Raw genomic sequence first — 15,098 nt, 5'->3', positions numbered from 1 at the left:
AAATACATACAAAAGAATATGTGTTTGGGGCGGCCGGTTAGAGCGTGGTGCTCTTAATAACAAGGTTTCTGGTTTAATTCCCTGCCTGGACCACTGTGAGCTGCGCCCTCCACAACTAGACTGAAACAACTATTTGATTTGGAGCTAATGGGCCCTGGACAAACACACTTAAATAAAAATAAAAGGTTTCAAAAAAAAAAAAAAAAGGACAAACTCAACATGCAAACTCAGCAGCAAATTTCAGTTAAATTAAATTGGAAGCCAATGTTCTAAGTAACCAAAAAAAAAAAAAAGAAAAGAAAAAAAGAATATGTGTTCTGTTAAAGAAGAACATTATCAATATCAGGATTTACTTCTTTTTGGGATCTTATCTTACATCTATTTATGAAGGATTCTGTCTTCTAGTTACTTGGCCTTAATGTAAAAGGTCTGAAAAATACACCATTCAATACCTGCTAAGAACAGTTTTAGTTTTTACCATCCTTGGTCATATAAAAATTTTTATAGCATTTTTTTCTGATAATAAAATTATATGTATTCATTGTAGAAATTTCAGAAAATAGGGAAACATATGAAGAAAATAAAAATAAGCAATAATCATTACATATGTCCAGATAATTAACATTTTGAAATACACAGGCACACTTGTGTGCACAGACACACACACACACACACAGACACACTCACACTCGCATACTAATACATTTGAATAGGTGTGTCTTGGGTTCCTTTCAAGACACAGAGACATGAATATACCTAATAGTGGAATTTCAGGCATTATGGAAGGCTGATGAGAAATTTCTTTGGGATTAAGATTCTCTTACATTGTACAAAGCAAAGCATTTGCATTTCTAAAAAGATAGCATTATGATGCTATTATAATGTTATTAAGTAACCCAATCAACTCTAGGCCCACGATATGGGTGTTCATAATCTAACATTATAATTCAAACATATTGGTATCAAATTCATACACCCACAATAAGACGAGAGTATTCAGCTATATTCATGCTAAGTAAGCATATGCCTGATGCCTCACGCATTCACATGTTCACAGATATAAATTTACCTGAATGACTGATGGGTGGTGACAGAATCAGAAGAGTTTTAACAGCGAAACACCAGAACAGAGCTAAGGTACAAGGAAACCTTAGTTCCTCCCAATAAACTATCCGTAAACCAGACAAAGCTGTTGAGGCAAGTGAGTCTGTCTCTGGGCAGTAAATGAGGAGATGAGCATTCAATGAAAGACAGGTTTGAAGTGCATTATCACATGAATGTCTTTTCTAACTGAGCGATGGCAACTGGTCTAGCAGGTTCTTCTTGTCTTCTTAGGGGAAAAGCCTGTACAAACAGATAACTCTTGCACAATGTTTTTTGGATGAACACATTTTGGCTTTTATGTGAGGACCCTTTACCTCAGAAGAGATTACATCTAGAGATCATATCTAGAGACTAAGAAAGATGCTTTTCTAGCTGAGCTAATACTTTCCCCATGGTTTTAGTTGCCAGGACTTAGGAAATATCTATTTAAGAGGTGTGTGGGTGGAGCTTGGGGGGGTTGTCAAGTTCAGGAATTTGAATCGAGATATAAGCTCAGGATGAAACAAAAAATTAAAAAAACACATCAAAGATAGGATCCAAAATATGAAAAATCAAATAAACTAAAATCAGAATCCAAAGCTAAGTTCACAAATCAGTGTCAAGGCAGAAAAGGCCAATAGTAAGATTCAGAATACAAAGAAAGTACAGGAAGACTGGTGTCAAATAGTAAGCTTCTGTATATTTTTCCAAAGAGAGCTAAAAATGTAAACAGTCACCTACATGAGTAGATCTGGAAAGCTTTGAAGGAGATGAAGTCAATTCATCCCTCATGAGGCCAAAGGTTCATATCTGGCAGCCAACCTTGATACCTGACTGTACCGTATGTTATGGATTAAATCAGCCAGTGTAGGTATTTAGTAAACAATGCTAAGCAAATACACATTACATTTGTTTAAACTGTTATATTGAGAGAGGTCCTAAGAATTAATTTTCAGTTGTGAAGTCTGTAGGTAGGAAAGACTGTGCGACCCACTCGAAAGAGGTCATCACTTGCAGATTTATCAGAATAACCCTTTGTATGCTATAACAAGCTATTGCCAAAAATCTAAAAATAATAGCCCAATCTTGCAAAAGCCACTTACCCATTAACCATATGCTTAATAGTTTTGCTGGGTTTGATGTTCCCACTATAGCTTTGGGTTTCAAATTCAGCATTCTGGTCATTGTTTTTTCCTTTGGGTTTCATAGGTGTAAATTATGTTTGGTGTTACCTTGAGTAAGATCAAATTGTCCAAGGAATGGTTAACCAAGAGGTAGATTAACACATTTTCACATTCCTCTGCTCTCTAATATGAGAACACACATAGGGCTATTGCTAAATACTATATTTAAATTAAATGCAAAATTGGGGTTCCTGGATAGCTCAGTTGGTTAGAGCATGGTGCTCTTAATAACAGGGTTGCCGGTTCAGTCCCCACATGGGCCACTGTGAGCTATGCCCTCCACAACTAGATTGAAACAACTACCTCACTCGGAGCTGATGGGTCCTGGAAAAATACACTTCAAAAAAATAAAGTTTAAATGCAAAATCTATCAGGCAAGATTTTATTGAAAACATACACATTGGCTAAATTTAACACTTTTACCATATTTCAAAATACTCGTATATCACATTTTGGTTTTATGCCAAGACTTAGTAGGAAGTCTTCTAATTGACCCTGAATGTAAGTCTTATAAGAGGTATACTGCCAAGATGGTCTCCACACCTCAGGCCAACCTAGTCTCAAAATTCCCCTGGTACAAGAGCTCAGTGAGGTTTTTCTCCATCTTCATCAAGTCCAGACTTTGCTCTTGCTACAAAAACTTACTTCAAGAGTTATTTGAGGTTTAGTTTTCTTAGTTCCCCTTTGCTCCCCAGATCAGTTAAAGGTCCTTATCAGTTTCTTCTAACTACTTTGTTCTCCATCCACTTGGCTTAAGAATAAAGAGGTGATAGTCACAAAGACACATCCTCATATTTATAGAGTAAAACTCCAATCCACAGGGAGTCATTTGCTATTCTCCTAAAAAAGAGAGAAGCCTCCCTTACAACAGCAATCCAACTGTTCCGTTTACTTTTGTTTCCTTCACAGTCTACTTCTACTTAAATAGACAGCCTCATTTTTAACTTATACTAATGCATACTCTGCATTTAAACATTTTATAAAAGGTTTTATTAGATAATTGTAATATGTGTTCATAGGAAATACTCTAAGCAAACTGAAGAAAATAAATCCTCCATGACTTCACCAATCTTAGTGAAAGTGTTTTTTTACACATACATACGTGGACTAATTTAAAAAACAATCATTTGTGCATATCATTTTTTAGCTGACACTTTTCCATAGAAAATATATTTTTCAACAACACTATTCTTAACATGGTACATAGCAGTCGAACTCATAGATGTGCTGCAATTCAGATATTGAATATTTGCTATTTTAAAACTATAGAATTTAAACAATCCTATAATGACCTTAATTAAAACTTAACTAAGATATAGCCTTAGTTATATTTTAGTTAAAATTTCTACAACTGAACTTCTAGATAAAAAGCTATGCATCGTTTCAAGGCATTTAATCAACCTGTCAAACTGCCCTGCTGAAAGTACATACGAATTAACACTCCCAGCTTAGTTTATAAAAGTGACTTTTCCTCAACACCAAAACTTTATTTTTTCATTTTTACTCCCTCTTTGCTGACCTGCAGGATAAAAGTCAGTCTCTTATTATTTTGTTTTTTTTCTCTATTATTAGTAAATGCAAATATTTATTGGCTATATATTTGCATATTTTTTTGCCATTTGTGTTTCATCTAAATTATCCTTTATGTTATTGTCCATTTTCCCATGTAAATGTCATATTTTATGTAATTTCTTATGTAAATGTGGTATTTGTATTTTTATTGATTTGAAAGGGCAATATATATATATATATATATATGGCTATATATATATATATATATATATATATATATATATATAGTAGCAAACCTTCATACACTTATTATAAATTACTCTGTAAGAAAGTCTCCCAAACTGGAAAAATCTAAAATATCCATTTATAAGTGATTGATTAAATACATACGAGTATCATTCATTCATGTGATAGAATGCAAGGCTGATGTTAGAAAGAGTAAAAGTAGATCTGTATGTGCTGACAAGGAAAAGTATTCATGATGTACTGTTGGAGGAAAAAGACTAGGTGCAAAATATCACTTAGAATGATTCTTGTTTTGAAAAGGTTATATATTTAGGTACACACACTAAATGTATATAAATGTATTGGAAAGGTCTGGAAATACATAATACAAACAATTAAAAGTAGTTACCTATGAAGTGAAGGATTTGGAAAAAGGGGACACTGTTTTTTTATATAACTCTGTATTGTTTGATGTTTTTACATCAATGTACAAAGAATTCACAATGAATATGTATTGCTTTCACAATTGAAAAATGTTAAGGAAAATGGATCACATTTTAATTTTTGTATAGCCATATCTTTTCCTGTATGGTTTTTACCTTTGGCATCAAACATAGAGTTTTCTTGTGCCAACAGTACATAATTTCTTTTTTTAATTTTAGCATTTTATGGCTTTACTTTTTTTTCTTTTAAGATTTTATTGGGGTGGGGAACAGGATTTTATTGGGGAACAGTGTGTACTTCCAGGACTTTTTTTCCAAGTCAAGTTGTCCTTTCAGTCTTAGTCGCGGAGGGCGCAGCTCAGCTCCAGGTCCAGTTGCCATTGCTAGTTGCAGGGGGTGCAGCCCACCATCCCTTGTGGGAGTTGAACCGGCAACCTTGTGGTTGAGAGCCCACTGGCCCATGTGGGAATCCAACCGGCATCCTTCGGAGTTAGGAGCATGGAGCTCCAACTGCCTGAGCCACCAGGCCGGCCCTATGGCTTTACTTTTTGACATTTACACATTTAATCAATTATAGTTGATTTTGCTGTGGTATGAGTCCCAAAACAACACTGACAAAATCCATCTTTCGGGGCCTGGGCCAGTCCGGTGGCTCAGGTGGTTGCAGTACCGGGCGACCTCGCCGGTTTGATTCCCACATGGGCCAGTGAGCTGTGCCATCTACAGCTAAGATTGTGAACTCTCCCTGGAACTGGGCAGTAGTAAGGAGCCAGAGGTCAGCGTGGGCTGCCAAAGGCAGCTGTGGGCTACTGTGTGAGCTCTCACCACTGAGAGCTGCCATGGGCGGCCGACTGGTGACCAACTGCCTCAGATAGCGCAAGGCTCATAACACCAGCATGGGCCAGGGTGCTGTGTCCTACACAACTAGACTGAGAAACAACGGCTTGAACCGGAGTGGGAGACGGGAGGTCGAAGAAGGGGGAATAAAATCCATCTTTCCCTAACTTTGTCTTTGTGTGTGTGTGTGTGTGTGTGTGTGTGTGTGTGTGTGTCTTTAATATGTCTCTGAGTTAAATACTCTGCACTGATCTGTTTTCCTAGTTGAACACTGACACCACACTTGTTTTAAGCTTTATAACTTTAAATAGATTTTAATGTCTGATAGGTAAACCAAAGACAATCTATGCTCTGAAGGGAAAATATTTACAATGCATGTAATGGAAAAGTCATAAAGATCCCTAATATGTGAACAATTCGTTTAAGAGGCTTTTAGCTGCAAGTATCAGAAACTTATCTCAAACGGTTTGAAAAATAAGGAATTTTACTGACTCACACAAATGAATGTCCAGAGGTGGGTAGGGCTTTCAGTTCAGATTGATCACACTGGCTGTGTTTCCCCGTGATTTTCTCTGTTCTTCCCCCATGTAAGCTGGCTTTGTCTTAAGAGACTGACTTCCCACATTAAAATAAGATGGCTTCCAGCAGCCACTACGGCATGTCTTCTCCCAAACCTTCTGTCCCAGGCCTTGTAGTTCAATTATGCCAACTTAGGCAATCTGTTCAATCCTGGGCTGAAAACTGTTCAGGGTTAATGCTTTATGATGATTTAAGCATGAATTACTTCCTGGCAAGAGATGGGTTTTCTGTAGCACTGGTCCTTCAATTCCTGTCTCAAGTTACTTTGCTATGGAATACTCACATGTTGGACCCTTATACTTGGGACACAGCTCTTCTTTCATGCAGTACTTTAGTGAGAATTCTTTTGTATGTGGAGAAAATCTCTCATTGTGACTTACCTGTATTGGAAGTCAATAGAAATGACAGAATTACGGCCTAGTTTCATGATAGAACTGCTTTACTTTACTATAGTATTTTTTATAACAGTGTTGTTTCTATGGCTGAATTACACTAATGTGATCTACCAACATCAATAAAGCAGATATGTTTATTGACAATTTCCTTTTATATAGTGTGCCAATGTCTAAAAATATATCCTCACTTAAAGGTCCAAGTGGAGGGAACATCAGTTAATATTGGCCAACATATTATAATTTTGAATCTTTAGCTACTATTAAATGAAATTTATTCATCATATTACTTGAAACTTACATGGGGGAAAACACTTTTTTTCCTAACTGAAACCAACTTCACGAACATTTTAAATTATAGAATATATCATGAAATGTTATAATTTTTATTTGTATTAAGTAACCTGGAATTAACAAACTGCTATCTAATGATGACCTACAAGAAAAAAAAATATAAGTACCTTTAAACACCAAAACACTGAGAGATACATAAATCCAAATAAAATAAATTAGAATTAGTGTTATCTAAGGTGCGTTAAGTATGATACTCTTGGATAATGCTGTAAAGGCAAAAAGCTATGTTACAACATGATTGAGTTTTAGTTTTTTTTTTTTTTTTTGGATAGCAGTTTGCATGTACTATTTGGATAGGTTTATAATAAATGATCTATGATCAGAAGAATATATTGAGAATTTTCTCACGTGTAAAAACACACTTGTCAGGATTAATGAATATTTATTTGTTATATAAATTACAACTAATAATATTTTTAATTCAAGTAAGGAGTGGCAGATCTATGTGTACTAACTTTAGGGTAGATTGGGGTCACTGGAAGTCATCTGCTCAAAAATCTCTGCTTTCACACAAATCTCTGCTTTCTCTCCTAATCCTCTCTTAGCAACTTCTTCTGCCAGTGTTTAACCACTTCATATGAAAATGTTCTTCCTTAGGACAGCAATACTGATAATGAACCAGGGCTCCAGAATTATATAGACCTGGGATCAAATTTAGGCTCAAGGTCTGTGTCGACTTGAGCAAGTTATTTAAATCTCTCTGAATTCCAGATTTCTTATCTATAAAATAGAGGAAATAAAAGTACCTATCTCATGGAGTTCTTATAAGGCTTAACTGAGTAAATATACACAAAGCATTTATCAAACCTACTGACAGCTATTATAATTATCATTATTTATTAAATTTTTATTCATGTAGAAGCAATGTAATGCTATGTTCTCTAAAAAGTGCTCTAAATTGATCTTAATATAAATATTCTAATATTTATATTCCCATATTCCAATAACATTCTTCACAGAAATAGAACAAACAATCCTAAAATTTATATGGAAGCACAAAGACACTGAAGATCCAAAGCAATCTTGAGAAAGAAAAACAAAGCTGAAACCTTTACAGTCCCTTATTTAAAACTACACTACAAAGCTATAGTAATTAAAACAGTATTGTATTGGCATAAAAACAGACACAGAGATTAATAGAAAAGAATAGATAATCCAGAATAGATAATCCTCAAACTGGAGAGGTGGGGCCAGCTGGGGTTTACCAGTGCTAGGATTTAATAATTCCAGGGATGGAACAATGACCAGAAACACGGAAGCTGAAAATTGATGGAAAGAACAGACTCTTAAAAGTGCTGCTTAAGGGGGCCGGCCGGGTGGCGCAGGTGGTTAGAGCTCTATGCTCCTAACTCCGAAGGCTGCCGGTTTATTTGATTGATTCACCAATAAATATTTACAGAGTATTCCTACCATTTTAGGTAGCAGAGATACAGTAGTGAATAAAGTAGAGGTTCTGCCCTTATGGAGCTTCCATGCTGGTATGGGACATAGATAGTAAACACAAATAAATAGACAATGAATGTCAGTGACCAGAGTATGGGGAAAATTTAAAACAGGGCAAGATAATATAATGTGAGTGTTTTTAAAAATAGGGTAGAGAGGGAACACTGAATTAGCAAACATTAAACTATTGCACCTACTAGAAATAAATGGTTAGTTTCCTGAGAGCTTCTGTTCACATCTGTGTTAACTAATCCCCACATTACCTTGTTTTATGTGTTTCTATTTAGATACCTTATTTAATATATATCATTGATTCATTAACATTGAACATGTGGCCAATAGCAGTATAACTCATGCCTGAACAAGCTTATCTAACACACATTTTCTCCATAAGGCAGTTGTTTCACCTCTGCCCAGTCTGCCCACGTGATAGGGCTATAGCTTTCTAATCCGAACCACCACTGCCCCTCTGGGTGTCAAGGTCACCCTGGCCTATAAGCTGGAAAACTAAAAAGGGGCAGTGGACAACATGGTTAGGTGTTCAAGTCTCAGGACACAGGCTTACATTCTTTTAATCAAGAGCCACAGCGATGTACAGGTTGCTTTCAATAGGAAGACTACACCTTCAAGGACCAGATACACAGCTAAGGGGACTGTTTCACTTGACTTCACATGGCTGCATGTTGGGCACCACTGAATGGTAATCAGTTGTCTGTAGGCATTCGCCCTTATGTGGTTCCTGGCGCTGGCCCTTGAACATGCTGGACAGTTCGCCCAATCCTGCCCCTGCTCCACTTCTCCTCTGTCTTGCCAAGTGATGTCTTCCCTAAGCCCCAGTTCAGGTGACGCACCTGTGGATCTGGGGGTGGGGAGGACATCATTTGGTGAGAGGAGACTGGTGGTACCATGTAATGAAATGAAGTCGCTTAAAAAGGAATAGTTTTTTGGGGAAGGTGTAATGCAGATAGGGAATTAAGTGTTGTGTTTTGAACATGTAAAGTGTGAGATGCCATTTAGACATTGGAGGTAATTTGATGGTTGAATCTATAGCCCAGGGAAATTTGGGGCTAGAGAGGTAAATTTGGGAGTGAACAACACATGGACAGCATTAACACTATTGAGATGAATGACATTACCACAGATAAAGAGGTTGAACCTAGAACAACAAAAAGGGATTGAAATCTTGTTTTTTATTGATTCTTTTTAGAGACACTTTCTAGTATTCACTTCCATTCATTTCTCCTTTTCGATGTGAAAAGAACCATAACACTAGGGGAAATTTTGAATAAGTATTCAAAGGGGGTATCAGCATCATATCCCAATTCTGTTTTTGTCAGGATATGTAAAACAATACTTAGCCTATTGAACTCAGATTGAATATAATCTGGAAATTGAATATTACTTTTGAGATTTTTAGGTAGTCTCTGATTCTTATGTATTACGGCATCTTTGACCTGAGTATGGAGCCGTCTTTGGGTGCGGGGGGGAGCTTCAAAAGATAGAATTCATACCTTATATTCTCTGAAGCATGGAGGAAGTTAGCACTGGGATAGCAACAGTCTAGTTCACCAATCAAAGAGGTGTATGGTAATCTCAAACCCTCCAGGCAGGAGTTGTATCCAAGGGAATAGATCCCTTGGACCTGAGGACTGGGAAGGGGAGAGAGATGATGTAATATCAAGATTTCCAGGTTGTGTTTGAAAAATTAATAAAATATTAAAATAATTTTTAAATGGTGAGAATGGCCTAGTGGTTATTTTTTCAAAAAGTCCTTATCTTTGAGAGATACATGCTGAAATATTTAGAGAGGAAATGAAATGTCAAGTATTTGCTTCAAAATACTTGGGGAGAAGTGGAGAGTGGGTATGGGGTTATAGGAAACAACACTATGAGTTGAAATTGGGTGATGGATACAAAAGAGTTCATTATACTACTATTTTTGTGTATGTTTACGTTTTCTTGTTTTTATTGTATTTTATAATGTTTTTAAAAATTAATCTTTGGGATAGAGAATGCATGTATTTCTTGATCTGTGGTCAGGACGATTTCCTATCATGTGAGGAATACCAGAACTGAGGCCCATAAAAAGGAATTTGGAGGAAGCAGGTAAGAGTTGAGCTCTAGTCATAGCAACATTTTTGAGAGTTGGGAAACCAGGACCATGTCTAGATGGACAGATATGAACAAGTGCCAGTTATGGAGAATGGCCACATTTGGAGTGGTTAGGTGCTAAAGTGGTGTTGAAGCTAGTAGCAAAGATGCTGATCCCCAATAGTGGGGAAAAACTGAGGGTGGAAGACTATGCCCTCCACTTAAAATACTGTCGGGAGCCATAAAAGCCAGAGCAAGCCTTGAGTATCATATATTCATATAGACTATCTTTCTGTTCAACCTCTCTTTTCTCTTCAACCTCTCATTATTTCTTTCTCAGTTTTTCTCCTTCTGCTAATCTCTACTCTTCCTTATGATCTGTTAGAACATTGTTCTCAGGATCACTTGCTCTCTTCTGACTCAAGATCAAGAGCTTTGTGTCAGCCCTTTCTATTCCTAGTCCAGTCATTTTTGGCCTGTAGACTTAGAAAACAAAGCTGTTATCAAGAATGTGCTGAGTAACTCCACAAGACTCTAGATGAACCCATTCTGATAACGCTGAGACAGAATCCCCAGCCAGAGTGGAGCACAAAGAGAAGAATGTGCTACTGCTCCCTGTGGAGAGTAGGACACTCTACGTTCTTTAGACATCACATGAATAAAGCAGATCTAGTGTTTGTTGATGTCATTCTTACTTAAAATTCTTTCTAAAAGAATAACTAGGAGCACCCACATGTGTGAAGCACCAGGACTTCAAATCCTGTGTTTTCAAAAATTGATGAGTGAGGGGCTGGAACCAAATAACTTGCGAGTCTACAACATGCAGATTATACATTGGATAGTGTACATCGGATTTTCAAGCTGTGGAAGCTATTCTAGGCAATCTGGAGCAAGTTATTCTGTTTGGAAAAATAAACAGCTATGAATTTAGTAGTTTCTCCTGAATACTGAACTATGAAATCATCAAAACTGAGACTGGGAGACTCCAGGTGAGTCAATAAAATTCACTGGGCCTTAAATTCCCCATCTAGCAAATAAAATAATTAGAATAGATGATCTCTAAAGATTCCCCTCAGCTCAAAACTTGTGACTCTATGAAATACTTAAAACAACTTATGGAAAATTTCAGAAAGGCATAAAAAGTAGTGAACATAATGAACCCTCAAGTATCAATCAATCACTCTACTTCAACATATGCCCAATTTTCTTTTACTAAAACCCTTACTTACTCACCCTTCAATTCCCACTGCATTATTTTGAAGCAACTCCTAGATATCACATGAAATAAATTTTAAAGAATTCTCTTGGGGCGGGTGGTGGTGGTGGTTGGTTAGTTCAGCTGGTTAGAGTGGTGCTGATGACAGCAAGGTTGCCGGTTCAATCCCCGCATGGGCCACTGTGAGCTGTCACCCTTCTTAAGAAAAAAAAAAAAGAATTCTCTTGGAGCAAAGATAGTCTATAAATAATAGATCAGGTAAAGTCAGTCTTTCTGCTTTTCCTGAATACCTTCTCTCACTGCAATTGTAAACGCTATCATGAAACACAGCATTACAGGACGCTAAGTATCATATGCTAAACCCACTTACGTTCAGTCAAGAAAGAGCTTCCATTAATGAGCACTTGCTATCTTCCTGGCATTACAGTGCTATATTACTTATCTATTGCCATGTAACAAATGACTCCCAAATTTTGCAGCTGGCAACAAGAAACATCATCTCGTAACGGTAGTTTCTGTGAATAAAGAATCCAGGAGCAACTTAGCTGGTTGATTCTGGCTCAGAGTCTGTCAGGAGACTGTAACTGAGGTGTTGGCTGTGGCTAGTTATAGTAAGGCTAAACTTGGCTAGCATCCAATTCTGAACTCACTCACATGGTTGCTGGATGACATGGTAGCTGGTTTCCCCCAGAGTGAACAATCCATGAGGACAACAGAGATAATCCAAGACTGAAGCCAGTCTTTTTTACAACCTTGTCTTGTTAGAGAAATCTGATCACTTCTGATGTATTCTGTGTGTTAGAAGCCAGTTAATAAGGCCTCCCCACACCATGGAAGGGCATAAACCAGAAGGCAGGGATCATTGTAGATTACAATGAGAGGCTGCCCATCACGTGCTAAGTACTGATTACTGAACTAGTCTGTTTGATACTTATAACTTATAAATAAATGATCTTGATTCTTATAAATATCATTCCACCCGGTTTACAGATGAGAATTAAGTAACTTGACTAAGGACAGAGTAGAAGAAAGTGAAGGAAACAAGCTGATTTATTTCAATCATTTATCAAGTATTTTTGGGGAGCGTATTATATATTGGTTATTCTGCTAGGTACTGGGGATCCAGAAGAGAACATGACATGTGATGTGAATACACGTATGTGACATATGTGAACCCTGCTCTCACACGGCTTACAATCTAGTTTGGAATTCTGACATTAAGAAATTACAAAAATAATAAATTACAATAGGATTAAACTGCTATATTTGTAATACTTCTGTTAAACAGAGCTGAATAAAACAGATAAAAAGCAGGATAGAGGTATAAAGATCTTTGAATATTCCTGTGAAGAGCAAAATTTAGATTTTTAAAAAAATAAATTTTATTGGGGAACATAGGGGGACAGTGTGTTTCTCCAGGGCCCATCAGCTTCAAGTCGTTGTCCTTCAATCTAGTTGTGGAGGGCGCAGCTCAGCTCCAAGTCCAGTCGCTGTTTTCCATCTTTAGTTGCACGGGGTGTAGCCCACCATCCCATGTGGGAATTGAACTGGCAACCTTGTTGAGAGCTTGTGCTCTAACCAACTGAGACATCCGGTTGCCCCCAAATTTAGAATTTCTTGAAGAGAATACATGAGAATAATGTGGCATGCTGCAGCACTGAAGATGACTGTCAAAAACATCTTAAGAAAATTTCCATCCAACTCTTTTTCACTGCTGATACACAGAAATCTGCAGAGTGACCACGTCCAGTTGGATGTCTGTATCTCCCTCTTCAATGGGCTGAGTGATCTTTGTATCTATATAGGCTCAACTAAAACTGATACTATAGCAGTGATTATGACACTTATGTTGTTACTGGGCTCTCCAGATCCCCTCCCACTTTTTACATAGTCAAATATTTATATGTTAAAAATTAAAATGAACTTATTTCAGTCCTGGGCACGTAAGAGTGGAGTTGAAAAGGCTGCTGACTTTTTCAGACCTAAGCTGTCTTGGATAAAAAATTAGGCCCCAAACATACAAGTCCATTGTATGAAATTTTGGGAGAAAACGGCAATGGAAATCTATGTTAAATCTATAGAACAATTAAAATAGTGAAATAACTAAAAAAAAAATTTAAATCCTACATTTTGAATTGAGAAAAATCTGTCAATGTCATTTTCATTTCTGTGGGTGCAAAAAAAAAAAAAAACGGGAAAGGAGGAAAAAACTCAATCAATGAATGTTAATGAAAAGTATCCATTAAGAGATATTGTCCGTATTAAATGTTTTTAAACTAATTAATTTGCCCTTGAGAAGGGAAGGACAAGAAGTCCAGAACCTTAATTTCTAGTATTAAACTTCTGTCAGTGGCACAGATTGGTTTCCAATGGGCTCAAACTGACTCCAAAGTAATACTAAATAAGCCTTATTTATATTGCTGTGCATTTCTACTGAATCGATTTTGACTGCTAATGTGGTTAGGAAACCAGTTTCTGTTGTTGACTGCAAAATTCAAATTACCATATATGCAATAAACTTCAGAAGTAAACTGGCATCAGGGCCCTCGTGAATGAGGTCTAATCTCATCCTTTTTGGCAAAAATACAGACTGAATGAGAGACTAATAATTGTCAGGAAAATAGTCACTCTATATGTGCATACTCATTAGAAATGCACAAATCTCACCAGTTCTAATTTTGACTTGCCATGGAATCTGCGAAGTCACTTGCCAGTTTTATTTTTGCCAGGAGATAGAAGTTCTCCTAGTTTGTTTGAAACCATTTGCTTCTTGCCGAATCACTAGTTGTTAATTCTTTCTCTTACTGTAACTTCAAACCGTTGTAAAAACATCTCGCACAGTTTGCATTAAGGCGAAACGACTATGGTTGCATCCGTGAAGATAAGGAGGCTACGCTTACTTAAGAGGCAGGAGAGCACTGATTATTGAAGCAAGCGGTTTCCACATTCGGAGTTCCCGTTCCGAAATCTCAGCGGAGGTAGAGACGCCGAGCGCGGCCAAGGACTCTCATGGAGCGCAGCAGCAGGGAAGGGACTCCGCCAAGGGCCAGTCGGCTGGTCTCGCTTAGGCCGCGGAGGCCCACAGTCATGCGTGGGAATTCCAGCTCCCCTCCTACGCAGGAAACTTCTCGTCCAGAGACGTGCATCCCTGTCGGCACTCTGCTCAGTGACTTTGAGCGATTCGGCCTCACTTTTCCCGACTTTAAAAACCCGAGGAGCGGCCGCCACCTGCCTGAGGCCAAGGTAATAAACCCACAGCACCCGGTGCGTCTGGGCCCCGCAGGAAGGGGTGCAGAACGGCGGCCTGGGCCCTTTCTCCCCAGCTGTCTCTGCCCTGGACCCACCGCTCAGACGCGGAGCGAGGGGCTCGCAGGGGGGCTGAGCTGGTACCCCGCGCCGCCCGGGTCGTGGCGGGTGGGGAGGGGAGCAGCGGCCACGCCGCCTCGACCCTCCCCGGGGGCGGGGCTCGAGCGCTGCCCCGCCCCCACGCCCTCCCTTTCCCCACCCCTCCCCCACACCCTGTTCCACCGCCCCCGCAGTAGGAAAAGGAGAGGGAGGAGGGTAGGAAAGTGCTGTTCTGTGGAAAGGGGCGGAAGGAGGGGGAGAAAAAAAAAAGAAAAGGGAACAGAAACATGGCCGTCAGCTGTCGGGGTGGCAGTGCGGTGGGCAGCTCCTAGGCGCCCCGCTGCCCCCACGGCCGGCCTAGGGTCAGCCGAGGCGCCCGCACGAATTAGCACTA

The sequence above is a fragment of the Rhinolophus hipposideros genome, assembly GCF_964194185.1.
Source record: "Rhinolophus hipposideros genome assembly, chromosome: 11".
Taxonomy (NCBI): Eukaryota; Metazoa; Chordata; class Mammalia; order Chiroptera; family Rhinolophidae; genus Rhinolophus; species Rhinolophus hipposideros.
Note: the sequence above shows the minus strand (reverse complement) of the source record.